The sequence below is a fragment of the Melozone crissalis genome, unplaced genomic scaffold (genome assembly GCF_028551555.1).
Source record: "Melozone crissalis strain CALT ecotype California unplaced genomic scaffold, PUWL_Pcris_2 ptg000002l_1, whole genome shotgun sequence".
Taxonomy (NCBI): Eukaryota; Metazoa; Chordata; class Aves; order Passeriformes; family Passerellidae; genus Melozone; species Melozone crissalis.
Window position 1 is genome coordinate 1152726 of NW_026535780.1, and position 26579 is coordinate 1179304.

At 42.7% G+C, this 26579-nt stretch overlaps 1 non-coding gene across 1 annotated transcript; it reads right to left on the reverse strand.

Annotated features, from left to right (window-relative positions):
- Nucleotides 1-17516: 17516 nt before the first annotated feature.
- On the reverse strand, nt 17517-17599 carry TRNAL-CAG (transfer RNA leucine (anticodon CAG)). The gene has a single exon. It is a non-coding gene; the product is annotated as a tRNA-Leu (tRNA).
- Between the last annotated feature and the right edge of the window lie 8980 nt (nt 17600-26579).

Here is a 26579-nt window from a genome sequence, read left to right on the forward strand (position 1 = left end):
AACTCGTCTCAAATGAATGTTGGCAGTAAAGTAAAATATTTCTAAGCATGAAAGGCAAAGAAGGTTTTGGAACAGCCTCCCAAACGCCCACCAGGTTTGGGATAGGTTTGAGATCCACGTGTGAGCAGGACTACAGAAAAACCATGGAGCTCAAGGAGCAGAAAACTTGGTGAAGTCATACATCAGTCTGAGAAACACATCCTGGCAACTAAAACTAAAAGAGGAGACGTTTGGATTGGATATCAGGAAGAAATTCCTACATGTGAGGGTGGTGAGGCCCTGGCACAGGTTGCCCAGAAAAGCTGTGGCTGCTCCATGCCTGGAAGTGCTCATGGCCAGGCTTGGAGCAGCCTGGTCTGGTAAAAGTTGTCCATGTTCATGGCAGGGGGTTGGAACTGGATGATCTTGAAGTTTCCTTTCAATCCAAACCACTTGAGCATCTAAGTCAAATCATGCTGCAAATGCACTGGAGGAATCCTCAAGGATTTGGGAATTCTCTCTTGTATCATTCCTGCTATCTGGTCTTGTTCCACAAGGACATGAATCCTTCCCCAGAGCTGCCTCCATTTCCATGTGTGGAAAATTAAGAATTTTCCATTGAAAAAATGTCCTGGAAATATGAAAATAAAAACAAGGTTTACTTCAAATATATGAACATTCACTCAAAGAATGGTTGAGCATTGGAACAGATTTCCAAGGGAAGGAGTGGAGTCATCATCCCTGGAAGTTTTTAAAAAATGAGTAGATTAGCATTTGTGGGCATGGTTTAGTGAATGTGGTGGTATTGGATGGAAGGCTGGACTTGATGATCTTGGAGCTCTTTTCCAACCTGCATGGTTCTATAATTTAGAGGCCACAATTTCCCCACTCACAACTTAAATGTGTTTACAGGAGATAAATATCCCAACAGTGTTTTCACTATATTTGATTAGGGTTTTTATAATGCTGCTTTTTTTTTTTTTTCTTTAATGTAATTTAAATTGCATTTATAATTTTGAAGGATGCTATTAACTGTGGCAGCTATAAAAACCTTTTATTTGTGTAAGGCCTGGGTAAACATTTTCATGGTGCTCAGGAGCACTGTGGGTTTGTCTCTTTGGGGAGCATCCAAATAAGTCTCAACACAATCTCTAATGTCACCAGAAAACTTAAATTCTGAAAATTGAACAGTTTTAAAGTTTTTTCAAGGAAGATAACAATGAAACTGGTTCTCATTTAATTTGACTGCAGGCTGGATGATGCCCCCAGGAACAAAATTCCAGTCTGGGGAAGCTGGAGATGGTTCATTCACTGCCCTGTTCCTTTGGTAAATTGGCTTTCTAACCATGGTGGTTATAGGAAGAAAAGAAGTCCTTTGCAAACACAAAATCTTGGAATGATTTAGGTTAGAAGGGACCTTAAAAATCATCTCATTCCATGCCCTTCCACTATCCCTGGTTGCTCCAAGCCCAATCCAATCTGGGGCAGCCACAGCTTCTCTGGGAAAGCTGTGCCAGGGCCTCAGCACCCACACAGTCAAGAATTCCTTCCAAATATCTAATCTAAACCCACCATTTTGCTTCAAAACCATTGTCCCTTTTCCTGTCACTCCATCCCTCATCCCAAGTCCCTCTCCAGGTCTTCTGGAGCTCTGAAGTCTCCCTGGAACTCTCCCTTCTCCACGCTGAACAGTCCCAAAATCTCACAGTAGATCTGCTAAGGTTTAGTTGGTAAAGACAACTCAAGAGCTAAAAAAGTAAAATTTGGATTATTATTAAAAGGAGGAAAAAGAGTCACTCCCTGTATGACAAACCTGAGTAATTTGCTTGTCATTGTCTCCTGTGCAAAGATTCCATCCACCACTGTTACTCAAAAAAGTGTTTGTGGGGAGAGGAAAATTTACATTCCTGTATCTATTTGTTATTTACTGAGGGGAAAAAAAATCCCAGTTATGGATGGGGTTTTTTCACTGCCCAGAGCTTGATATTCATCATCATGAAATAGGGGAAGGAGGAAGGCAAAGGGAGGCTTTGCCTGCTCTATTTCAGGTTTTCACTTGGGGCTGGATGAATAACTAAATAAAATCTCGAGTGTGAGGAGCCTTTTGTTCTCATACAGCCTGCAGGAAGTCACACAATATTCCCTACTTGCAAACAAGGAGTAACAACTTGATTAAACTCCCTAAAAAAACGTGTTTGCTTTTGCACACTACTGAGGAAAAGGGATCTTAGCTATGACTCCAAACAAACTGTAAGAAATAATAACTTTTCAGGGACAGAAAAGGCCTTTTTTCATCCAGGTTTTCATGCAAAGAGTTTGTATTTGTCAGAAGACTTCAAGTTTTAATTAAAACCAGGAACACCTTAGAATTGGATTTAAAAGATTTTGAAGATAAAGAATTTTCATGCTTTAAAGGTGAGCAGTTCTTATTTTTTAGCAGATTTATCCAAAAAATTGATTTGTTTTTCCAACATCTGAAGACATTCTAGGTGAAAAATGTAAAGTGTTGTGGAAGGAGGGTTTTTTGATGGAAAGCCAGGAATCATATGTAAAGAAATACTAAAGAAGGATTGAGTTCTTTCCAAATAAGATTAATTCAGCTCTTCTTTTCTTTTTTTTTCCCTTTTAATTCTGAATCCTTTTGATATGAGGAAACCTACAGAAATATAAACTGGATTTACATATTCCTTCTTTTGTGCATTTTCAAAAATGAAATCTGGCTGACAAGCATTAAAAGTGACAAATTAGTAAAGAAAATAAACCAATGTTCTTTCCACCCTCTATAAATAAATCCCTGGGATATGGAACAGAAATCTGTGAAATCATTTGCTGTAAATGTTAGTTCAGGGCAGAGAACATAAAGGAAAATTTAGATATCATCCAGCATATGCACCAAGAAAGATCTCCATGGTAAAATATCCATGCTAAGCAAAACCAGCCTGAACTGGAATTCACCTTTAGTGTGGTGACAGCCCAACAAATGTTAAAATGCAGCAGAAATAGAAACAAAACGAATCCCCAGGACAGCAGATTTTCCCAAATCCTCTTCTCTTACAGATTAAAATATTAATTATGCCATGAGAATCATGACAGCAGTGATTAATGTTTCTATAAGGAATGTGCTCTGACAGCCAAATCATGATCCCTCATCCCTGGAAGTGCCCAAGGCCAGGTTGGATGAAGCTTGGATCAACCTGGAAGATGTCCCTGCCTGTGGCAGAGGCGGGGAACAAGATGATCTTGAAGGTTCCTTCCAACCCAAACCATTCCATGATTTTCCGATGTATCAATTGCTAATTCCACCAAATTTATGGAAGGGAGTTGAATTCAGAGCTCCGATGTGGGAACCCAGAACATCCCCCTGGCTGGCCAAGACGGCCAAGACCCCTGGCAGGGGGCTCAAAAGCCCTGGCATGGAGCCCGAAACACCTGTGGGTTTGATTATGACCCGTCGAGCAAATTACCAACCTTAGATGAAGATCAGCAAGCCACAACAGTTTAAGCAGAATATTAGTGAAGTTATCACAGGATGGAAAAGTAGATTTTGGGGGTTTTGGCATGGGGATTCAGGAGGCAAGTTGGAGGGATCTGGGTGTGTCCAGCCTTTCTCCTTCTTCTTCTTGGCCTCCATCTTCTGTTGTGATGTTGGCACTTTTAGGTTGTTTTAGAATAGAAGCTCACTGTCTAACATAACTGATAGGTATTGGAAAGTAATTGTAAACATTGTATATGGAGTTTTTAGTATAAAGACATAACACCACCCTGGGGGCAGGCGGAATGCCTGGAACTGTCCTGCTGGACAGACCTCGGCAGAGCAAGAGAAAATTTTTTATAGATAAGACGCAATAAACAACCTTGAGACCGAGAACTGAAGAACTCCGACTCATTCTTCAAGTGCCCAAGCTAAGAAAAGAGACTTTTAACAATCTCAGGATCACAGTGACCCAGAAAGGCCCTGAGACTCCATGCCTTTCCAGGAGCACCACGATGCACAAAACCCAAGAGTTGGTTCTTCCTTGTGTGGTACAAGTGAGGACCTACCTTGAAACACTGGTGCTGCTACCCAGGGAACTGTTCATCCAACTGGAGTGGGGAATTTGGGAAGAATTTCTGCATGGAAAGGATGGTCAAGCACTGGAAGGGGCTGCCCAGGGAGGTCCTGGAGTCCCCATCCCTGGAGGTGTCCAAGGAATGTCTGAATGTGGCACTCAGTGCTCTGGGCTGGTGACAAGGATTGGTCACGTTGGACTTGATGATCTTGGAGGTCTTTTCCAACCTCAGTGATTCTGGGATTCTCTGGATTGGGCTCATGATGGTCACAGAATCAAAATTTCCTGGAGCCAGCTCCAAGAAAAACTCATGGATTTGATTGAGAAAGAGCCCACAGGACCAAGCAAGACCACATGGAAAACAGCTTGTCATGGTTTTGTATGAAAATAGTAAACTAAGTAAAAATTTTATTTCTTTACATTATCAGTAGAAAAAAAAAAGTTGTGAAGAGAAGAAAAATATTCTAAAAAATTAATTTTAATTCTTACTACTTTTTTTCTTTTAGTTACTAATAATAAAATTTTCTTTATACCTTTTTAAAATTTTAAACCTACTTTACCTTTCTCCTAATCCTATCTCACATCAAGAAGTAAATACATAAGTAATTAACCAGCATTGAAGCCCATCACACTCATCAACACATTAATTAAAAAAATCTCAAAATGAAAAAAAAATCTTAAATTAACAAACCAAAACCACTGCACAGTCAAAGGCTTTATTTTTCTCACTAAACTTTTTGGTGCTGACACTTTTTCCAGATGAAATATAAAACTTTGAGGGACTTGGTAGAAGGCTGAAAAATGTCAAGTGATGGTTTGGGATTGGAGTGAAGGGGAAGGAGGGGATATTTGGGTTGTTCATTAAAAAAAGACAAATCCCCTGAAAGGAGACATTTCTCATGGAAATATCACTCCTTTGAAATCAGAAAAAAAAGCTTTTTTGTCTGGGACAGAGATTGAGAATAGTCTGAAACTGGGGTTGAACTGTGAATCCAAGACCTGCCTGAGCCACTGGAGGTTCACTGACTCACCTGGCACCCAGGAGAAATCCCATAATTTCTGGATAGGGCTCTGAGTAGCCTGATTTAGTGGAAATGGATGATTTTTAATGTCCCTTCCAACCCTTCTATGATTTAAAATTCCCTGTTTCTACATGATGTTTATCACATGAGTCTGTGGTTGAGAGGAGGTGCAGTTCCTCTCTTTCCCATGTGTCCAGAGTGGAGTTTACCCAACTTTGCTGGCCAAGAACACACAAAATAAAGGTCATTATCCTCTTTTCTTTCCTCATCCCAGGAAAGAACCATTTTCCATATGGTTAGAATATCATTCCAGAATTTTCTCCATGCCCCACAAGATCTGAAAATGCAAAGGATCTTCAGGAAAGCTGCCCTGGTACACTTGTGTGGGATGAAAAGGCAGAGGAAAAAGGTATTTAAACATTACGGCAGAAGTTCTGGGGGAAGGGAGGTCTTGAAAGGACAAGAATGGATTCCTCTTCTCGGTCCTAATTAGGATTTGAGAAATCTCTGTGGGTTAATGAAGAGCAGACATGTTGAAATGTCACTTATGTACACGGCAATTTAAGAGCCTCCCTTTCTGGAGAGAGTTATTATGGGATATTAATGGCCAGTGTCTCAAAATCACAATGGAAAATGAATCCTTGCAAACTGAAGACTGAGGAGGAGTTTTCTGAAGGGATTACAAATGTGTTTAATACCTAACAGGCCAAAAAGAGAAAAAATAAGGAAGAAACAGCTGGAAGAAAGTGAATAATTGACAATTAGCACAAACTGTCATCCCAGGAACCACCAGAGCACCTGCTTGACAAAGCAACATTCTTTTCTCTAATGCATTTTCTCTAATAACATTTGACCCTTTTCTTTTCAAAGATCAGTTAATTGAACTTAAACGTTAATTTAGTTTGTTTTCACCCTTTAATTGCCTCCTTCCATGTCCTGAAAATGCAGCTTTGCTTTCTGCAAGGACTCCCTTTGAGGTGCTGTGTTCAATACTCTGAAATGCTCTGGGCTAATCAGAATCACTGGTTTGGACCATGTTTTCAGTTCAATCAGAGTTATTTTATCTGTTCCTGTGAGGGTGGTGAGGCCCTGGCACAGGTTGTCCAGAGAAGAATTTCCATCCCTGGAAGTGTCCAAGGCCAGCTTGGAAGGGGCATGGAGCAACCTGGAATAGTGGTAGCTGTCCCTGCTCATGGCAGAGGGGTGGAGCTCGATGATCTTTAAGGTCCATTTCAGCCCAAGCTTTTCTGTGATTCCATGATATCTGGAAAATTAGAGGTAAGTAGAGGCAACTAAAACAAATTGTCAAGTTCCCAAACAACAATCACTTTGTGTTTCTCATTTTCCTAAAATCTGCCAGCTGGGGAAGCAACATTCCTTCTATATTGTCCTCAAAGATTTAAGAATAAACTCATTTATGGTTTGGAGTTCTTTTTTTAATCAAGAGTGAAAAAACAAATCATTCAGGGACTGTAATTCCTTGTACACTGAGTTGATTCCAAAGAACAATTTAACGTGAATTCTTCAGTTTGGATGCTTCTCTGTTCATATCCTTCTGTTTCACTTTGGACTCTGCTGGGGGATATCTGCGCCAACATTCCTTGCACCATGGCAATTTCCTGCTCTGGGAATTGTTTGAAATGACTCTAAAATGGTGCAACATTGCTGAATCCATTGCTCTCATCCCATAAAAGAGGAGACACCTGCAAGCAGGTGGGATTCCCTGTTTAGTGTAGTGTTTATTAGCTGGCACCATTCATAGGCTGCCTATATTTAATTCAGCACATTCTGCTTCAATTCACTGGCACGAAATAAAGCTCATAAAGCATCAAGGCTCTAAGAAAAATAGAGAACTTTATTTTCTGCAAAAAATCACCCTCGTGTGGATTTTTGGGTGCACTGGGTACTGTGAAAGCATCAAAATGATGTAAAGTTGGTAAACCAAGATATTTTGGGGTGTAACAGTTATCATGGTAATGTTTGAAGATGCTGAGCAGGCAGTCAAAAGTGTCACTCGGTGACAGCACCCCAGCAGGGCCAGTGACACACAAAGAAGAGGAAACAGAATTGGGATCACTAAAAATAGAGCTCTCCTGCCATAAATGCCAGATTTATTTCCTTTGTAGGGAGGACAGAGCAAGGCTCTGAAGGTGCCATCCCTCTTGATCTTCTGTGCAAAGCAACCCGGGGGATATTTTTGTTTGGTTTGATGTTTGCTTTGAGTAAAAATAAACCGGAATAGGAACATTGCTGCTTGTTTTGACGTTAGGCATGGTTAGAGAGATGCAGAAAGATGAGAGAACAAGAAACAGCTCCTTCTTTGGGTATCTTAAATCCTGTTATCTCTTGTGGGAATTGTTCTTGGAAATGATCTTTGTCAAAATAAAGTGGCTTGTCTTCAAAAAGAAGCCCTCATTGAGACCAATTTTCACAAAACATAGCAGGTGAGGCCCAGGCACAAGTTGCCCAGAGAAGTTGTGGCTGGCCCATCCCTGGAAGTGTCCAAGGGTCAAGGTGGATGAGGTTTGGAGCAACCTGAATGTTGGAGAGGGTGCTGAAAGATGTCCCAGCCCACAGCAGGGTGTTGCATCACAATGATCTTTAAGGTCCCTTCCAACCTAAATAAATTCTCTGTTCTTAGCACTTCTCAAGGCTCTTTTTCAGTTCTCACAGCCCTGACACAAGCTCTGACTTTTGCTTGTTTGCTGAGTTTTTTTGAACCTGGGATACTGAGGATTCAGGGGAGACTTGTCCAAGCCAACAGATTCTCCAAGTGGCCGATTTCCAAAATAAAGAGACACAGCTCAGTCACCTCCAGCCCGTTGGGCTCAACTGGTCTTGGAGATTTCGAAGTCCCCTGCTCAGGCAGATGCTGCTTTTTAAAGATTTCCATTCAGAGATTTAAAATGTGTGAGAAGCTGAGAAGCAAAATTAGTGTTTAGAACCAGAAATCAGCAAAAATAGTGTTTAGAACTTGCCAGAGCTTACAAAAATCTCAGTGTGGGAAGAAGAGAAAAAGGAAGAGAGGGAGAGATGGAGAAATGGAGGAGGGAGGGAGGGAGGGAGAGAAGGGAGGAGGGAAGGAAGGAGGGAAGGAAGGAAGGAAGGAAGGAAGGAAGGAAGGAAGGAAGGAAGGAAGGAAGGAAGGAAGGAAGGAAGGAAGGAAGGAAGGAAGGAAGGAAGGAAGGAAGGAAGGAAGGGAAGATGGATGAAAGCTAAGTCTGCCTCTTGAAATACTGCAGGAACCAAAGCAATTTCTCCAGTGAATCATTATTTTTGTGTGAGATCAAAGGCAGATTTCACCTCCTGGTGTCTCACAGGGGCTGGAGCATGGAACAGCTGAGCCCCTACTGCAACACAAAAGAAACTAAAATAAGAAAAAAGAAAAGCTCACAAAATCTACCAATTAAGAGTGAACACAAATGTACCAAGTTATTCAAATGGTGGGGATCCATGGGGATATTTATATAAATAAACTCCCAACACTTTTTTTCTTGAGAAAACAGGTTTAATGGAAGGTGATCCTGGGGCTGTAATGAGAAGATCTTTCAGGTCTCTTCCTATTCAAACTGTTCCATGAACTTTCAGGATGTCTATCGCCATTATGCCTGAAAGTTTTTCCATCTATTCCTCAGTCTTCCCCACTCTCTAATTCTAAGAATTATTACTGGGATACAAAAATTGTATTCTTGTATTCTGCCACTCATTAAAAGCCTCAAACAAAAGCTCCTGTTTTGCCCGTTGGCTCACAGTTAGAAAGAACAGACTTGAAGAATTTGGTTTAAATAGGAATAAACAGAACTCACTCATCCTGATAATATCTTAGAGGATGACATTCCATCTGAGCATGGAATCGGTGACAAGATGTACAGAAAGGTTTGGAGAGGCCCTGCATTGCCAAGGTGTTGGGTCCTGTAGTCAGAGAGACTTTTGAAGTGGATTTTCCCAAATTTTGAATTAAAGTGAGCATAAAAAAGTCCTCATTGAGTTGTCTTTGTGTCTCTAAAGGTTTGCATGTGTTGTTTAAAGAAAGGTCTTTGGATCTGCTGGAGAAAAGGAGAAAAAAATCTAATTTTATTTGAAAACAAAGATGTCCTTTGATCATTGTCTTATAAAACAGATCCATTTCTCCCATCATTAGCTTCCAGTATCTTTTGTATTGTAACAAAACTGAATTTTTGGGATCCCTAGGAAAAAGTCTCTTGTCTTCTATATTTCATGAGGCTTTCTCACACATTTGCTGTGAGTTTCCTCATTTCTGCTTACTCTTAACTTCCCCACCTGGCCAGGTCCCCCCCGTTTTATCTCTGTCTCCAATGCACAGTTGGAAATGGAAAGTTCCCTTGTCAGAGTGTTCAGTAGAAAATTACTCAAACAAATTGCTTTTCTCCCAACTTCTCTGCCTAAAACTTCCTAAGAAACATAAACACCGTGAATAAAGGAACACAAGAATTGCACTCTCACACCAGGGAATCATAACCTTTTTTAAAATAGCTCCAACTATTTCTCAAGTACCATTTTTGCTGTTGTTTTGTGGTGTTGCTGCAGTGTCTTTTGGGTTTTAGACACATAAAAATGAGCATAACTTTTAAACACAAAATAAGCATAACTTTTTAATAACTATTTACTCCTTTATATTTTGACTGATTCACTGTCAAGCAGAATTTTGCGTCATTCCTCTTCTCCACTGATGGGTTTCTTTATGTTTTTGCAAAATACCTCATGCTTGACACACCACAGGCTGGTCAATGCTGATTTTCCAAACATCCAGACTTTCAAACTATTTGTTATTACATCCATAACCTGTGCATTACCCTCAGTATAAGTTATGTTCCTACAAGGACTTCCAAAAAGAGACCAGAGACTTGTCTTTATCTCAAGATAAAGATTTTCTATCAAAGCAAATATGATTTTAGTCGTGCATTGAATAGAACAGCATTAGTGGGCAGAGATTTTCTCTTCTAACCTTTGCCTGGCAGCATGTAAAATAATATTTGTTTTCCTTATTTGAAGAGGAAAATGAACTTGTTCACCTTTCTGTGAGTTAATAAAGGGAGTAAAACAATGGTACCATGAGTATCTGAGTTAATGAAGTTTATTTCCCTTCAGACTTGTGTCTTGCTGGTTTTGAATCTTGTGGAAATATAACCCTTGAGAACCTTTGAGATCTCTGCTCTTTTGCCAGAGGGGTTTTGATTCGGATGAATTAAAAAGCTGCAAGGAAAACACACAGAAAATGCAACAGCCACACACACAGGACAGCCAGGTCATCATATCTAAATCCAGCTCAAAAATACTTTGGGATAGATCAGATCCTCAGGAATGGGCTGTAAGAGCATCCCTGGGGCAGAAAACAACCTCCTGCTCTGCCTGTCTCCCACCAGGATCTCTGGGCTGTGGATTGCAGTCCTTGAGAAGGGAATGAGGGAATATGAGACTGGAGGGATCTGGGTCCAGATCCAACCACCTCTGTCCTGATGTCCTCATCCATGTGCCAGCTGGGGACCTGCCAGTACAGATAGCAATGACTTCAGAATTCACAGCATCACCAAATCATGGAATATCCTGAGTTGGAAGGGGCCCACAAGGAATATTGAGTCCAGCTCTTGGTCCTGCACAGGAAAACTCCAAGAATCACCACATTCCAGAGAACACTGTCCAAGATTTAGGTGGGGCTGTCCAAGATCCTCATAAAGAGGGACTCCAATGGGTCATTCCACCCTTTTAAATTCAGTTCTTGCAGCCACTGGTGTCAGCAATCCATCCAAATGATTCTGGTTTGGAATGTTTAACATTTGAGCTGTGGTAGGATCCAGACCCAGAGCAAAATCCCACAGCAGTTCAGGACTGAAGGAACAGATTGTTCCTGCTTACAGCAGTTTGAAAACAGCATGAAGAGATTCAATCAGAGACTCCAAACCCAGGGATCTCAGCACAGCATCAATTCCAGTTTCCCACAGGCATTACCCACAATGACCATTAAGTTCCCTCACTGAAATTCAAAGAACTGGATATGTGTTCCAAACCCAAGATTAGCTGCTCCATCAGCTTCCCAGGGAACTCCCTGTCGTGAGTTCCATTTCTGTCCTTCTTGAAGACAGGAGTGGAATTTGCCTCCTTCTGCTCCTGGGAACTTCCAAGGCCACCAGGACCTTTCAAAGATAAACAAGAGTGACTTTGCAATGACATCAGATCCCATGGATCCATCCCATCCTCATCCATGCATTCCATAAGTCTATTTTGTCTTAGTGTTCCCTGACTGGATCCTCCTTCCCTGAGGCTAAATCTTCCTTGCTCTGGTCCAGGAAACTGAGATTTCTGAAGGCTGATTTTACCAGCAAAGACTTAAATGAGGAGTACTTGGGCAATTTCCATGTTTCTTTGCCACCAGAATTCCCACCCTGCTGAGCAGCAGTCCCACATTTTCCTCACTCTTCCTTTTGCTGCTGATATTCCTGCAGAAAACTCGCTGCCCTTCATGTCCCTTACCAGATTTAATTCTAGATGGGCTTTGATTCCCCCGTCCAATCGTATCCATCAACTCCCTTTTATTGATTTTTTTTTCTGCAGATGGAATTACATGGAGATCTACAACACAGGGAACACAGTCCCAGCTCCAGAGCCCATATTTGTTGGTCCATCTCACCAGGATTTTTGCAGCTTTGCCAGCTTACACCACATATGGAGTCTTTTTTCCATGGGAAAACATGGAAGTGTTTTGTCCAAATAAAGGCAGGGAAATCTCACTGCATGGGGCTTGGAGGCAGACTTGGTTTTGATGCGTCCCACAAAAAGTCACAGAAAAAAGGGAAAGTACACTCGGTAAGGGCTGGAACTGATTTTTTACTATGGGATGGAATGCCAGGAGTGGTTTCTTCTATGTGAATATTCATGTAAAAACCTGCTTGGGTTTCTGCCAGCTCGTATACAACAGGAAAGATGCCTGTGCCACACTACATCCCAAAAATGGGGATTTCAGGAAGAGGGAAGGCTGGGAAGTTGAAGGGGCAGAATATTTCCTTTGTTTTTTTTTCAAATGTCTTGTTAAATAGAAGCTCTGATTCATATTTTTTTCATGGGGAAAATTTTCTGTATCAGGACTGCAAGGCTCAGTCAGAGACTTGTCTGGGGCTTCTCAGAGTCCACCTGGTGGGTTATTCCTGGAAATAACATTCCCTTCAGCAGTGACATCACTTGCCTTCCTCTTTTCTCTGTGATAATCTTCATTTCAGAATCAGCGAACTTTACTTTTTTCAAAATTCAGCTCCCCAACACCATGAGGAGGCAAAAGGGTTTTCCTTTGCCTCTCCCATTTCCACAGGTTGTAAATGTTCTGTTTTCTCTGGGCATCGTTACCCAGTATAACTTTTATCAAAGGCCATTAACACCTCAAGTTTGGGAAACCACTGAATTTAAGATTTTTGAATGCTGATTTTCTGTAACTCATATTTTTTTTTTCAGTTCTTATATTTCTCCTGGTTATCTCCAGTTTCCCATTGGATCCTAGAGACAGTAAGCTGTTTCCAAAACACCCAGGATGCCAACTTTTCTGTTTTAAAGCATCCAGACCATGGATAACAGATTTGAAAGCCATAATAACATCAATGATACAAGGTACATATATAAAATTCCACTGCACACATCCAGACACTTTCAACTCAGGGAGATTTCCCACAGGGGAAATCAGTTTCTCCTGCTCTGATTTATTCTGATGCTTTATTCCTTTCCATCTCCATTCATCAAGGCTTGAATGGGATAACAGCCTTAATAGATGCTAATTAGCAATATAAACCATCCACTATGCAGTAATAGCAAACTCAGACTGAAAAAAGCCCTGTCAAAATAATGGTTGAGCTCGATGACTGAAAGGGGGAAAATGCAGTTGGATTCTTAATACTGGAGTGCAACTGAGAAAGAAAAGAGAAATTATTGCTTTTCCCATGTAGATTATAAGCAATTAAGAAGGGCATGGAATAAACCCTGGGACTTTCCTGTGTCAGCTCCTCCCTGTGTTTCAGGGTGCTGCAGGAGCTGAAACACAATTTTTGTGTGTTTATTGTCAGCTCTGGTTTGATTTCATGCTCAAGCAGGGAAGAACAACCCCAAACAGCACAGATTTCCTGCTGGAAAGAGGAGACACATCCTGGATTCAGCTCAGAGCCTTCCTTTCAGTGGGTGCAGATGTTTTGCTTTCACTTGGAGGATTGGTATGTGCTAATTGGGCAAAGAACAGTAATTAGTCAGGGTGTGTGGGAGGTGATTTGTCTGGATACCACCACAGAGCCTCCCATAGGGCCCAAAGGCTGGAACAGCCCTTGGGAGCTCCCTGTTATTGCCTGGACAATTGGTTCACTGCAAACACCTGAAATTTGGGGTGTATTTCTCCCTCTCCCCAAATCCTTTCTGCTCAAACATGGAACCATTACAGCCCATTTGGAAAACAGGCAATTTCCAAGGAAAAAGGAGGATCACTTCTGGCCATGCTAAAAGATTACATCAGATCACAGGATGGCATTGCAACAGAAATTATTTCATCCACACATTGGCCATGTTGTGCAGAGAAAACCATTCCATAATACATGAACTTTACTAGATTTTTAAATATATTTTGTATATTATTATATTATTATATTTATTAATTAGTTTTATATATTCCATATATTATCATAACATTATTATTATCATTATCATTATATATTTTGTACAGTCAAAACCCATAGAAATTCATGGGTTGGATGTTCGTTGCTCCCAGGTAGTTCAGTTCTTATGAGGTATTTGGGTTGCTGTTGGATATGGTTTTCTTTTCCTCTGATGTTAATTAGGTTGTCATTCTCCTTTCTTTTATCTCTCTTTTCCCAGACCAGGTGTTTCAGATCACGCCAGAGATGATGGTTATTGGTTATTGCAGTTAATGGTCATTAATTGTCTATCTTTTGTGTATTTTCTGAGCTACTCCCAATCTGCTGAGATGTTCAGACCTCATCAGACCTCGCCTGGTAAAACAATTTTTTGCAAAGAAACTTCAATTCCCTTCCCATGGGACAAAGGTGAACAAAAACCCCTGACTAAAGTTATATAAAAATTTTTGAACTTGGTACCATTTCCAACAGTAGGACCCAAGGGAATGGTCTGAAGTTGTGCCAAGGGAGGTTTAGGTTGGAAATTAGGAGGAGTTTTTCACTCAGAGCTGGTTGGACACTGGAACAGCTCCCCAGGGAATTGTCACAGCCCCAAGGCTGCTCAAAAAGGGTTTGGAGAAGATTGGACAGGTGGGATTGTTGGGATGTCCAGGACCAGAAGTTGGACTCAATGATCCTTGTGGAACCTTCCCAGCTCAGGATAGTCACCCTGGGAAAGACATTCTGAAATATTAGAGTGATATTCTAAAGTATTCTAAAGTAAAGATATTCTAAAGTATTTACCCAATGTCCAATTTTTTAAAGCTGAACACGTTCTTGCTACATTCTGCTGGGTCATTTTAAAGGAGAAAACCAGGCCATTAACTGAACTTCACTTGTCACCAGCGTGTCCTGAAGTCTCCTGGCCAAGAGCAGATCCCTGCTCCAGAATATTTGGATGCCAATCAAAGTGCTGGCCATGGTGCAAGGATCAGCTGCTGGGATCATTCTGACCTCAGGAAAACCACAAAATTCCTGTGAATTTAGATGATAAAGCTCATCAGAGAAGAAACAACTTTTTCCAAGTTGGTGTCTACTTTAAAGTTGTTGGAACAAGCAAATTCCATGTTCCTGTCTCTCTGTTTATCCACCCACCTGCCTATTTATGCAGCTAATTTTCCTCGAGAGCTTCAGAGGTCCTTCTGGGTTGTATCATTTTTTGGGGAGGTTCTTACACCTCATGGGATCAGAAAAGAAATATCTCTCCCACCATCCAGCTTTTGCAAGCGATATTTGGGGAGTAGAATGTTCATTTCCTATAAAATTCTGTGTGAATTGGTTCCCTATATATAAGTGTGAATACATATTTATGTGTATATATAAATATATGTATGTGCATCTGTGTATATATGAACATACACACACACATGTATATAAAAATATATATGAAGTATGGAAGGCACTGGAGAAATTTTTGGGGACATGTCTTTCTCCTGTAGTAAATGTTTTCATGGAGAATTCAACCAATTTTCTTCTCTACCATCAAATTCCAGTGTTTTTCCTACATGGTCCTGTTTCTGAGGCATCTCTAAATTGGACTTGGTGTGTCCAGAGGAGATTTTGGTGTCTTCCTGCCTTTCCAAGAACCCAGGAATCAGAGTAAATTTCTACCAAGTGTCTTTTATTATATAATCTTGTTTATTACAAATTAGTCTACAGATGGTGTTTCTTTTCAAGTCCACCACTGAAAGCTGGCATTATTTTTTTGGTTGTTTCTATTTACAAACAACAATAACAACAAAAGATGATGAATTATCATCATTTATTCTGTAAAACCCCTGACATTTTTGGAAAGATTAAGTTTTTAACACAAATGTTACATAACAGGAATGTCTACAGAAGAATGCATTAAATTCCAAGCAGTTCAGGCTGTATTTTCTTTCATTTCCCACTGCTCCTAATAACATTATTTGTTCCTCTCTAACCCAATCTTTCTCATTCTTTGTTGGTTTTACATTCTGCAAATGCCTGTGGACAGTTCTGCTCCCCTTAGTCAGGTATTAGACAAATTACACACATTGTTTCCTTTTAATCTAATCTCCCTCCTGACATCTGAAATACTCAGAGTTCTTCACCATCCTCTGCAGTTTGCCAACACTTACTTGATATTTTGATGTGCTGAACCAGCACCATTCCACAGTGGGAGTCAGCTGATCCCAAATCACTCAATCCTCTCTGTTCAGCAGCAGTTTTGGGGGAAGCATCTCATTGCTGACTGCACCACAACATCTGATTTTGAGAAAACTGTTGCACTCGGAAATTCTAATTAGAGACAAGGCTTGGCATCTTCTTCCACACAATTAATGACCGGACAAGGGGAGATGGACTCAAGTTGCACCAAGGGATGTCCAGGTTGGATATCAGGGAAAAAATATTCACTGGAGGAGTGGTCAAATATCAAAACAGGCTGTCCAGGACAGTGGTGAAGTTGCCAATTCTGACCATCACAAAAACCTTCTAAGGTTTTATGTTCTCTGTTGGACCTGGGCTCTTGCAGCAACCAAGCCTTTCCTTCCACAATGTCTGTCTCAAAGGAAGAGTTTATTTTTTTAACTTAAAACCCAAAATTCATCACTGCCCTGACATCAGCTCTGTACCTTTTCCCCATTTTCCTATAGCAGAAAAGGTCTTTCGGCAGTATTTAAAGGAAGGTGCACATCTGAGTCTGCAGAAAGAGCTGCTTGTGTTGCTCTTACTAAGAAAGTGAAGATGATGATGATTCATGTGGTCCAATTTCTTTGCCTTTCAAGACAAACCAGTTTTCCTGCTCTTTTTTATACATCTTTGTTTGCTAGACTCCCCTTTCTGCCTGGGAGGCACACAAGGATCTCAAGGATTTGCTACTGGTTTTGAAAATGAATGATGGAAGAAATCCAGGGTCTGGGATTTGATTGCAATGGAGACAAGCTATGACCAAAAAATTCTTGTGGAAGAGGAGTGGAGCAGTTATTGCTGAGAGTTCCTGCTCTGACAGATGAGGATATTTCTACTACCAGCAGTACTCAAACACTGCAGGGCTGGATAAAACACTCAATAATAGACATCATCTCAAGGAATTTGCAGCATAAATGTTATGAAGCCTCACATCCATTAGGGAAAAAATGGCGCAATAAAAAGATTGTTCTGGGTTTAACTGCTGCAGCTGCTGCTTTTTAGTTTTTTTTTTTCCTTGTTGTCTTGTTTAGGTTTAAAGAGGATTTCTGAGTTTAAGAATGACAGGTTTGGCAAAGACCTCCAAGACTATCACATCCAGTCTTTGACCGAATGCCACCATGGCCACTGAATCATGCCACAACGTGCCACATTTATTCATTTTTTGAACTTAGCCCACTGACCCAGCCTGTCCAGGTCCCTCTGTAGGGCCTCCCATGCCACCAGCAGATGGATTTCAATCCCAACACTGGCATGGTGCCCCTGGGCTCACCCAGGGAGCTTGGGTTTATCCCTTTCCCCTTCAAATCTCATTTAAAGCCCTCCACCAGCCCCAAAACTCATGGCTTAGAACTCTCTCCCCCCTGAGACAAGTGAGATCCACTTTTCACCAGCAGCCTCAGTGCCTGTAATACACCAGAAAAGCCAAAATTCCACCTAAGACAGGTGGGTCCTATGGAAAAATAAAACCCCACTTACAGCAGGTGTTGATTAGTTAGAGGGACACTCTTTATCAACATGAACAACCAATGGTGGGTGTTAATCCCTGGAACAAAACCAGAGAGAAATCCAGGAATGTCTCTCACACAGAGAGGCACCAGAACTCCGTGTGGGATGGCTCTGGCTAGCAAAGGAGTTGTCAGGAGTGGGATTCGAACCCACGCCTCCAGGGGAGACTGCGACCTGAACGCAGCGCCTTAGACCGCTCGGCCATCCTGACCTACAGAACCTACTCCCCTGCATCCTGAAATTCCTGTGAAATTGTTTTCCATCAAGTTTGTCCTTTTAGTGTGTGGAGCATTTCCTTGGGCATCCAGGATTTTCCTCTAGGAAGCAAAGAACAGCCTGAACTCTGGAACAGACAGGAGAGTGCAACCAGGTAGGGATTGGTTTCTTCTCCCAAGTAAAAAAGAGATAGGAGAAGAAGAAACAGCCTAAAATTGCACCAGGAACGGTTCAGATGGGATATTAGGACAAATTTCTTTAGTGAAAGGGTGGTCAAGGGTGGGAATGGGCTGTCCAGGGAAGTGCTGGAGTCACCAGTCCCTGGAGGTGTTCCAAGGTGTGTGGATGTGGCTCAGGGATATGGTGTGGTGGTGAGCATAGTGCTGGGTTAGTGATGGGCCTCAGTGATCTCAGAGGTCTTCTCCAAATTTAATAATTCCATGAAAAGGCTCGGAGTTCTCTCTATCCTCACTTACAGCTAAGTTAACAATTAGTTAAGAGGTTAATAATTAGCTTAGGGTGGGCCTATCCAGTGCCAATACCAAACACCAGCTTAATGAGGGAGGTAAAAACCTTAAAGAACCTCAAGAATCAGAATAAAAAAAGAGCTACAATAATTTCTGGCATATCCCATTATCTCTGCCAGCTCCTTTTTATTTCTTTCTCTTTGTTTAATTTTTTTTCTTTCCCTGCAGAGTGCTGGAATTTGTCCAACAGACTTTAGATGAATTGACAGTGGCATATGCATGAGCTGATGGCTGCTGCAGCAACGAGGTTTTCCCTTCCTCCAAAGCTCACTGCAACTCCCCAGAGAGGATCTGAGCAAGGTCATCTCTTCCCTTTGAAGGTGGAAACAGGGGAACAGCAGGACTTTGCAGGGTCCAGAAACAGGGCTGAGAAAATTCAGTTTCAATTGAAAAGAGAGATTTCTTTCCAAGAGAAAGGGAAATTGAGGTAAGCAACAAATCTTCCAGAGTGAGCAGGAGTGGCTCACAAAATATATCTGAGAAAGAGAAAGCCATGCAAAATAAATTTCACCCTTTATGCAACAGATACTGGGGGGCTGGAACTTTAAGGCTTTTTCCAACCCAAACCAGTCTGGATTCTGTACTGTTTTAAGGAGGTTGGGTGGTAACAATCCATGGCCCTGAACAGGGCTGAGGGTCTTCATGAGGGTCTTCACAGGAGAAGAGAGTTGATATTTACTGAGGCAGAAGGGGATAGGGCTCAGAGCATCCAGAGTCCCTTCCAGCTCAAACCAACCTATGATTCTATAGCTCTCTATAAAACCTATAACTATAAAATATATATATAAAAATATATATAAAACTATATTTTACATGGAACTCTTATAACTGTATCATTACAGATGAAAACTTCAGCATCCCTTTTAACTTTATCCTGCTGAAGGATTTCCTGCGTTTTTAAAGGAAGAGTTGCAGGATTTGTATAACTATCAGCTGCTTCTGCCCACATTCCTGGTTGATGGGAAATCGTTAGTCTTGAGCCTTAGCTAATGAGCCATGTTAGAGACACAGAGGAGATTTTGGCACTACAAATTCGAAGTCTGTGTCGACACTGCCTGTCACAAGGATGTGGCCTTAATGACAATGACCCTTTGCCCTGGGAGGCATCAGTGGGAGAGAAGGGAATCAAACTCCTGGGAACTGAGTATCAACCTGACATCAAAGCGATGTACCTCGTGTCTTTTATAAATTTAAAGGCAGAAATGGAGAAAAAGGGCAGGAGGGCAAGTCAGGGGTTTCTTTGTTGGTTTAAAAGACGTCCTGGTCAACCCCTGTTCCTCGAGCTCCTTCAGGCTCCTTCAGGTGTGGGTGGCATCTGGGTGTGGGTGGCCATGGGTGAGTAAGAAAGGTGTTTTGCAGAGCTCCAGCTGGCGAGGAATGAGCTGTGCAAGGTTCCGAGGGGGAAACACAATGCCGAGGGGTTTCCATTGGGTAAACATTCCGCATTTGGATTGCTTTGTATGAGAATAAACAGCCGGCACAAAGGAAGCTGCCAACTCCCCATCAACACCACCACCTCCTTTTAAGGTTTTTTTTTTAACAGCTTCGCAGACTCCCAGGCAGGATCGTGTAGCAGTTTTGAAATCAATGAGGCATTTGCCATTTCCCTCTCACCTTGCCTGCCTTTGGATTGGCACAGCTCCACAACTCAGGTTTTATGCCTGTGTATCTCTCTTGCTCTATCTATTGTTAAAACAAACGATGCTTTCGCTCATTCTGGCTTGGGAAAGGAGAAGGAGAAGGAAAGTTTGCTCATCATGGCAGATAAGTCATGGACTCAGAAGGAGATTTGGGAGGGTTGGGGCAGTCACCACCTGCTAAGAACAAGGGCAGAGCTTCACTCCAAGGTCAGGCATCTTGAAGAGAATTCCTTCACTAAAGGTCACTTATCTAAGGGGACATCTCCAAGATTTTATGTCCATATCCCATGTCCAGCAAGTAGGATCTTTAATCAGAAGAGGCCATAGCTCTCATTCCCCATGTGAGAAGGGATCCTTGATGAGCTTGTCTAACACTTGTCCAATTTCATCTTCATGGATTCATAGAATGGTTTGGTTCAGAAGGGACCTTCAAGATTATCTGGTTCCAAACCCTGCCATAGGCAGGAACATCTTCCACTGGACCAGGTTGCTCCAAATCCCTTCCTTTGGACACTTCCAGACATGAGGCTTGAAACCCTTCAAGACTGGGGACTCCACCACATCCCTGGTCAGGCTGTTCCAGTGTTTGATTGCTCTCACTGTAAAAAGAAAAAAAAAAAAAAATTCTTATCTTGAGATGCAACCTTTTTGATGTGTGCACATTGGATGCAGGCTCCCACTGCTTGGCAGAGATTTGTGACTCTAATCAATGCTTATTAAAGGAAACTATTTCAGAAATCTCTTATTTTCATTTATTACTTGACGCTGGGAGAAAGGGTGTTCATTTCTTGAATTTTCTAAGCTGTGGAGGGCTTTAATTCCTCATCAAAAAGTGCAGTTAAATCAAAATCACTTGCTTAAAAATATCCAGAGTCTCATCTGCATGAGAAGAAAGGGAGAAACTGCTTGGCCACAGCTTGGGATGTTGGATGGGGTTTTATATCACAGCCTGTACAAACCAACCTACAGAGAAATTTACTTTTGCAATTAAAAAAAAAGGAAAAAAAGAAAAAGTTTTGTACATGGATTTACCTGCGCCTGAAGTGCCAGAGGCACCTGTGTACAGTGCTGTCCATCCAAACGTGACCAGGGTGCTGGGATGTTACTGCCAGACCCTCGGAGAGGAGCGGGGACAGCAGCAGCACTGTGTGTCTGTCCATGAGCATTGCTGCCCTCTCCTGGCTCCAAAGCACACAAAACCAGAGAAAATCAGCTCGGGAAGGACGATGATGGCAGCAGGGAGCACAGGGATGGGTGCGGGACAGGTGGGACCTGTGGAGATTGTTGCTGCTTTTGGGGCAAATGGGCTCATTCACACTGCTGGCAGATGTCGCCCCAAATAATCCCAGCCACCAGGGTCCTGCTGGCCAGTTCTGTCCTCCTGGTGGTTCCGTCACTCTGCAGGGGTCACAGAACCATGGAATGGTTTGGGTTGGAGGGACCTTAAAGATCATCTCATTCCCTTTGCCATAGGCAGGGACACCTTCCACTATCCAACCTGGACTTCGACACTTTCAGGGATGGGGCAGCCACAGCTTCTCTGGGCAAGGCAAGGCAAGATCTCTCTGCAGAGGACTCCAAAGCTACTTTCAGGTAGGAGAACAGGGATTTCAAGTCTTTCCCCATGAAGCTGAGACCTTTTTTGACCTTCCACATATTTGCTCAAGGTTTTTCTCACCTGTCAAGCAGTGGGGCTTTGCTGTGATTTCCCCAGAACCCAGCAAGGGACTTGGAGCCTTTCTTCTCCCAGCAGACACTGTCTGCCCTAGAACAGGTATTTCTTCTCAAAAAATTACAAAATGGGTCAGACTGGAAGGGACCACAGTGGGGTCATCTGGTCCCACCTCCCTGCTCAACCAGGGCCATCCCAGAGCACCTGGCACAGGATTGTGTCCAGATGGTTCTGGAATGTGTCCAATGAGGGAGACTCCACCCCCCCTCTGGACAATCTGTTCAGAGCTTGGGCACTGCACAGGACAGAAGTTTTTCCTCATGTTCAGGTAGAACTCCCTGGGCATTATTTTCTGCCTGTTCTTCCTCTCCTATTGCTGGGTCCCATGGAGCAGAGCCTGGTCCATCCTCTGACCCCTTCTTGTAGACATTGCTGGACATTGATGAGGTTCCCTCTCACTTTATTTGAGACTGAACATGTTCAACTCTCTCACCTTGGTCTCATAACAAAGATACTCCAGTCCCTTCATCATCTTTGTTGCCATCTTCTGTTCTCTCTTCACTTTCTCTGCTGCTGAATCTCTAGAGCTGCAGGCCCAGGTCTAGAAGACCAAATAAAAGAGCTGGCACATGTTCTTAATCCCAGAATCAAAGTGTTTTAAAAGGGATTTGGTCCATATGGACAAAGTCTCACCCTTCTTTCCACCCTCAAACCAGGGATTCACATCCCTGGCACCTCCTGGGACTTGTCTGGCCCGATCAAACTTACAAACTAGGCCAGAACACCATCAGGGAGAGGTTGGCAAGAAAAACAGACCTTTGCAAAACATCTTGAGAGATTTGCTTCCAGTATTGGAAATGTGGAAGTCTTAATTGGGTCTGACAAGCTGTTGGCTTAGAAAAATCCGACATTTGCTGAACTGTTAACACGAGTTTCTGGAAAGATGTGCTTGGGTTTCTTAGTCACGTGGCACCTTCATGTGGAGCTTCAGAAGAAAGAGGATCATCCCAACCTTTTCCATGGGAACAAGGTTACCTGGAGCAGTGCTGTGTGTGAGGGAGAGGGAGAAAAGTGTCCTGTTGTGGTGACAGGATGCCCCTTGGCAATCTGTCCCTGAATTTTGTGGGATGATGTCTAAATATTCACAAAATTGGCTTAGCAAATGTTGACTCTGTTGGGGGAAACCTAATTAATTCCTTCTTGGAAACCCCTCAGCTGAAAACCTCTCCCTCTCTTTTCCTTCACAGGGAAAGAAATAAAACATTAGGAAATAAGCAACCATTCCCATTAATCATCACTTTTTCTCCAGTCAAGCAATAAATGAAAAATATCTCCTCCACCCCCACTTGAACCCTGCTGAGTGCAGGCCAGTCCTAACAGAAGAGAGTTCTTGAAAATAGAAGAGATAAGTGGTAACTAATCACATGAAGAATCAAAGAAAAATGAAAAGAAAGCTCTGAAAAATGAAAAGAAATTTCTAAAAAAGAAGGAAAGCTTCCAAAATCTATTAAGGAACACTTAGACCCTGAAGACTTTTGTATATGAAGCTGTGGAGAGCCTGCATCCCTGGATGAGTCACATCTCCAGCCAATAAACTTCATATTTTTCCTTTCCAGAAAGGTGTCTCCACTAATCCCAAGCACAACTTCTTCCAGCACATCTACTCCTTCCAGCAGCTTGGAAATGAAGAGAGGAAATTTATTCCTGCAGCAGACAGGAACACTTGGAAGAGCTGCAGAGCTGTCCATACCTAACCGTGGGTCAGCTGAAGCCAAACCCTTCTCCTTCTGGGTTTTCTCCTGTACTCACCAACCCTCAGCAAATGCCAGGAGCTGCTGTTCCTGGCAGTGCAGCCAACAGTCGTGATTCCTTGGAGCTGAAAATAGGACGGTGCTGGCGGCAGCTGATGCTTTTGCTCACAGTTCCCAGCTGAGTGGGCTACCTCCAAAAAAGCAGATGGCCAGGGAGGAACTCCAGCAATTTGCTACCAAGCAGCTAAAAAGTCTCCTTCGCCCACAGCTCTGAGAGCATGCACAGAATTTCATGACACCTAGTGGGCAAGGCCGGCACAGTGACTTGTGTGGAGAGAAAGCCTCGGAAAAAACCAACAAATAAATTGGTCCCCGAGCAAAAGCAGGTATGGAATGAAATAGGAAAATAAAGAGAGCTGATTTCCTCCCTTGAAAGAGTTACAACCCCAGTAGTAACTCCAGGGGGAGACAGGGAAGAAAAACAGAATTATAGAGAGAGCAAGTGAATTGAGAAAAATCAAACATCAGGTTAGCTCAATAAAGGCAATTATATTCAGGCCTCCTCAGCCTCAGTCTGTCCTGTCTCCTGGCTGGAAGGAAAGCAGAGCTCTCTGAACAGGGACATCACCCAGAAAGTGCCAAAGAAAGGAGAAAATTTCCTAAAAGAAACTTGTGGATCTATATTACAAAATCAGAGGGAGAAACCAGGAGTGTGATCTCATAGGTGAAGTGTGACACTGGGACACATCACCCAAGTGTGGGATGTGGAATCCTCATGGCAGGGAAGATATTGAGAAGCTGGATTGTATCCAGAGAAGGATCTGGAGCTTGGGAAGGGTCTGGAGCACCAGGAGCAGCTGAGGGAGCTGGGGGAAAAGGAGACTCAGGAGGGACCTTCTGGCTCTGCACAAGCCCCTGACAGGACAGTGCAGGCAGGTGAGTGTTGGTCTCTTCTCCTGGGTGACAAGTGACAGGATGAGGGGAAATGGCCCCAGGTTCCATCAGGAGAGGTTTAAACTGGACATCAGGAATAAATTCTTCACTGAAAGGCTGGTCCAGCCCTGGGTAGAGTCACCATCCCTGGAGATGTTTAAAAGATGTGTAGGTGTATGTGGCACTTGGGGACATTTTTTCATGGTGGCCTTGGCAGTGCTGAGTTAAGAGTTGGACCTGATGACCTTCGAGGTCTTTTCCAATCTCAATGATCCTATGATCCCTTGTTTCTGCGTTCTCCCATTGTGCTTTAGAGACAGACTGCAACACATTAAAATCACCTGTCCATTCAGTTTTTAAACCATTTTTGATTCATCTTCCCTAGTAACATTATGACAATTTCATAAAAATTCAATTTCAAAAAAATTCAAAATTCCCTCAATTTCCTTAAAATAACTCATCTCCAGCCATTTATTTGGAGGAATCTGACAACATCTGACCAGATGAAACCCATCTCAATGGACCAGAGCATCCTCACCTACCTACCCAAGGTTTTTGCAAGTTTTAGCACAGGGTTATACTGGAATTCAATGGATGGGGAAAAAAAGGGTGAATGCAAGATGGATTTGCAGGTCTGTGGTTTCCCAGTGTTTTGCAATTGAGTCTGAGGGGACAGATTAACCCTGAAGCTGCCAGGGAGGCTTCTGAAGCCATGGAGCATGAAATCAGAGATGAGGTAGTGCCATGAAGCCAGAGAGGACCAGTTTCATTCTTTAAGGACTTCACTGTGTGTCCACCACATCCCAGTCTTTCTATTTTCTGCCTTTTTTTATCCCTCTGAGTGTCTCTAAACACCTTCCCTCCCTTTACAGTGCCTCTAATACACATCCACCCTTTTCCTTTCCTACTAAATCACTCATCCCATTCTCCATCATCCTGTAAGGAGCAAAGAGATTTTATTCAAGTTGCAAAATGTGGGGTTTTTTGCCCTTGCCCCAAGATTTTTCCAAATCTTCTATTTGGGAGAATCCCAGGAGCTCCTGTTTGCTTTCAGTGATTACCTCAGTGATTGTTGCTGTGTTGTCTTGCTTTGCTTTCCTGGCTGTTCCTTCCCAGAACTGTTTCTATTCCAGGTTTTCTGAGTTGTAGAGGAAAAGAAAAATACAATTAAACAAAATAACTTCTTCCTTTGAGTCAAACACAAATTAGGCAACTGAGCAGACAGAAATGCTCACTGGTCCAGGGGAGAGTGGATTTGTAATCTAAATTACTGTGGAATAAATGCATCATCCTCCCTCTGTTCTCTAATTTAAACATTGCCTCCTGTTCTTCTTCCCTTTTGGTTTGACTAATTTAGTTGCCTTTGGTCTAAGGACAAGGAAATCTCATTTGCATACAGTAGAGGACATTAATTACAAGTCCTTTTACTTCAAGCCCTGCTCCTCCTGCACTGACTGGAAGCCTCAGTCTGACTGCAGCCCAGGTTCCTGAGAGGGTCATTAATTATTGAGCTATACCTGAAGATAACGAGCTCAGGGATGAGCTGTGTCTCCCTGGGGGCTGGCTGGAAGGAGAGGACAGGCAGAGGGAAGGGGACACGCCACAGCAATCCCAGTTTAGGAGAAGCTGTGACTGTTAGGAGGACAGAGCAAGTGTCACAGAGTCACAGCACCACGGAATGGTTTGGGATGGAAGAGACCTAAAATATCATCCAGTTCCAGCACCCTGCCATGGGCAGGGACACGTTCTACTGGACTAGGCTCCACAACTGAATTCCAGATCCACAACTCCCCTGGACAACTTGTTCCAGGGTCTCACCACCCTCAGAATAAAGAATTTTTTCCCAATAAAGAATTTTTTCCTAATATCTAACCGAAAGGTGCATTCTCAATTTGAAAAAAATAGCCCTTGTCCTGCATTATTGAGATTTATTGAGTGGTGAGGTAAAGGCACAGGCTGGCCAGAAAAGCTGTGGATGTCCCATCCCTGGAAGTGTCCAGGTTGGACAGGGCTTGGAGCAACCTGGGGTAGTGGAAGGCATCCCTGCCCTTACCATGGGGGTTGCAAAAAGATGATTTTTCAATCCTTGGGGATGTTTAAGGGAGGAACAGAAGGTGGAAAAACACAGAGCTGCAGGTCATTGGGAGAGGAAAAAGTGTAGGCAAAGTTGAGGGGCAAAGGCCTTAAAAAGGCCTTCGTGACTAGGGGCATCAGCACGGAAAGCACCAGGCCTCTGGGAGAAAGGGCAGCCATGGCCAGCAGGCCTTTGTGACCTGTGGTGACATCCTGCCCAGAGGCCATTGTGACATGGGTGCATGTCATGAACCCTGGGGCTATAAATACCCTGCAGTGGCCACTCCCAGGAGAGCAGCTCTCTGAGGAGGCAGCAGCTTCTCTGGAGGCAGCAGCTCACCTGGGAGATTGTGGCCAGTGTTCAGCAGAGCACTCCCAC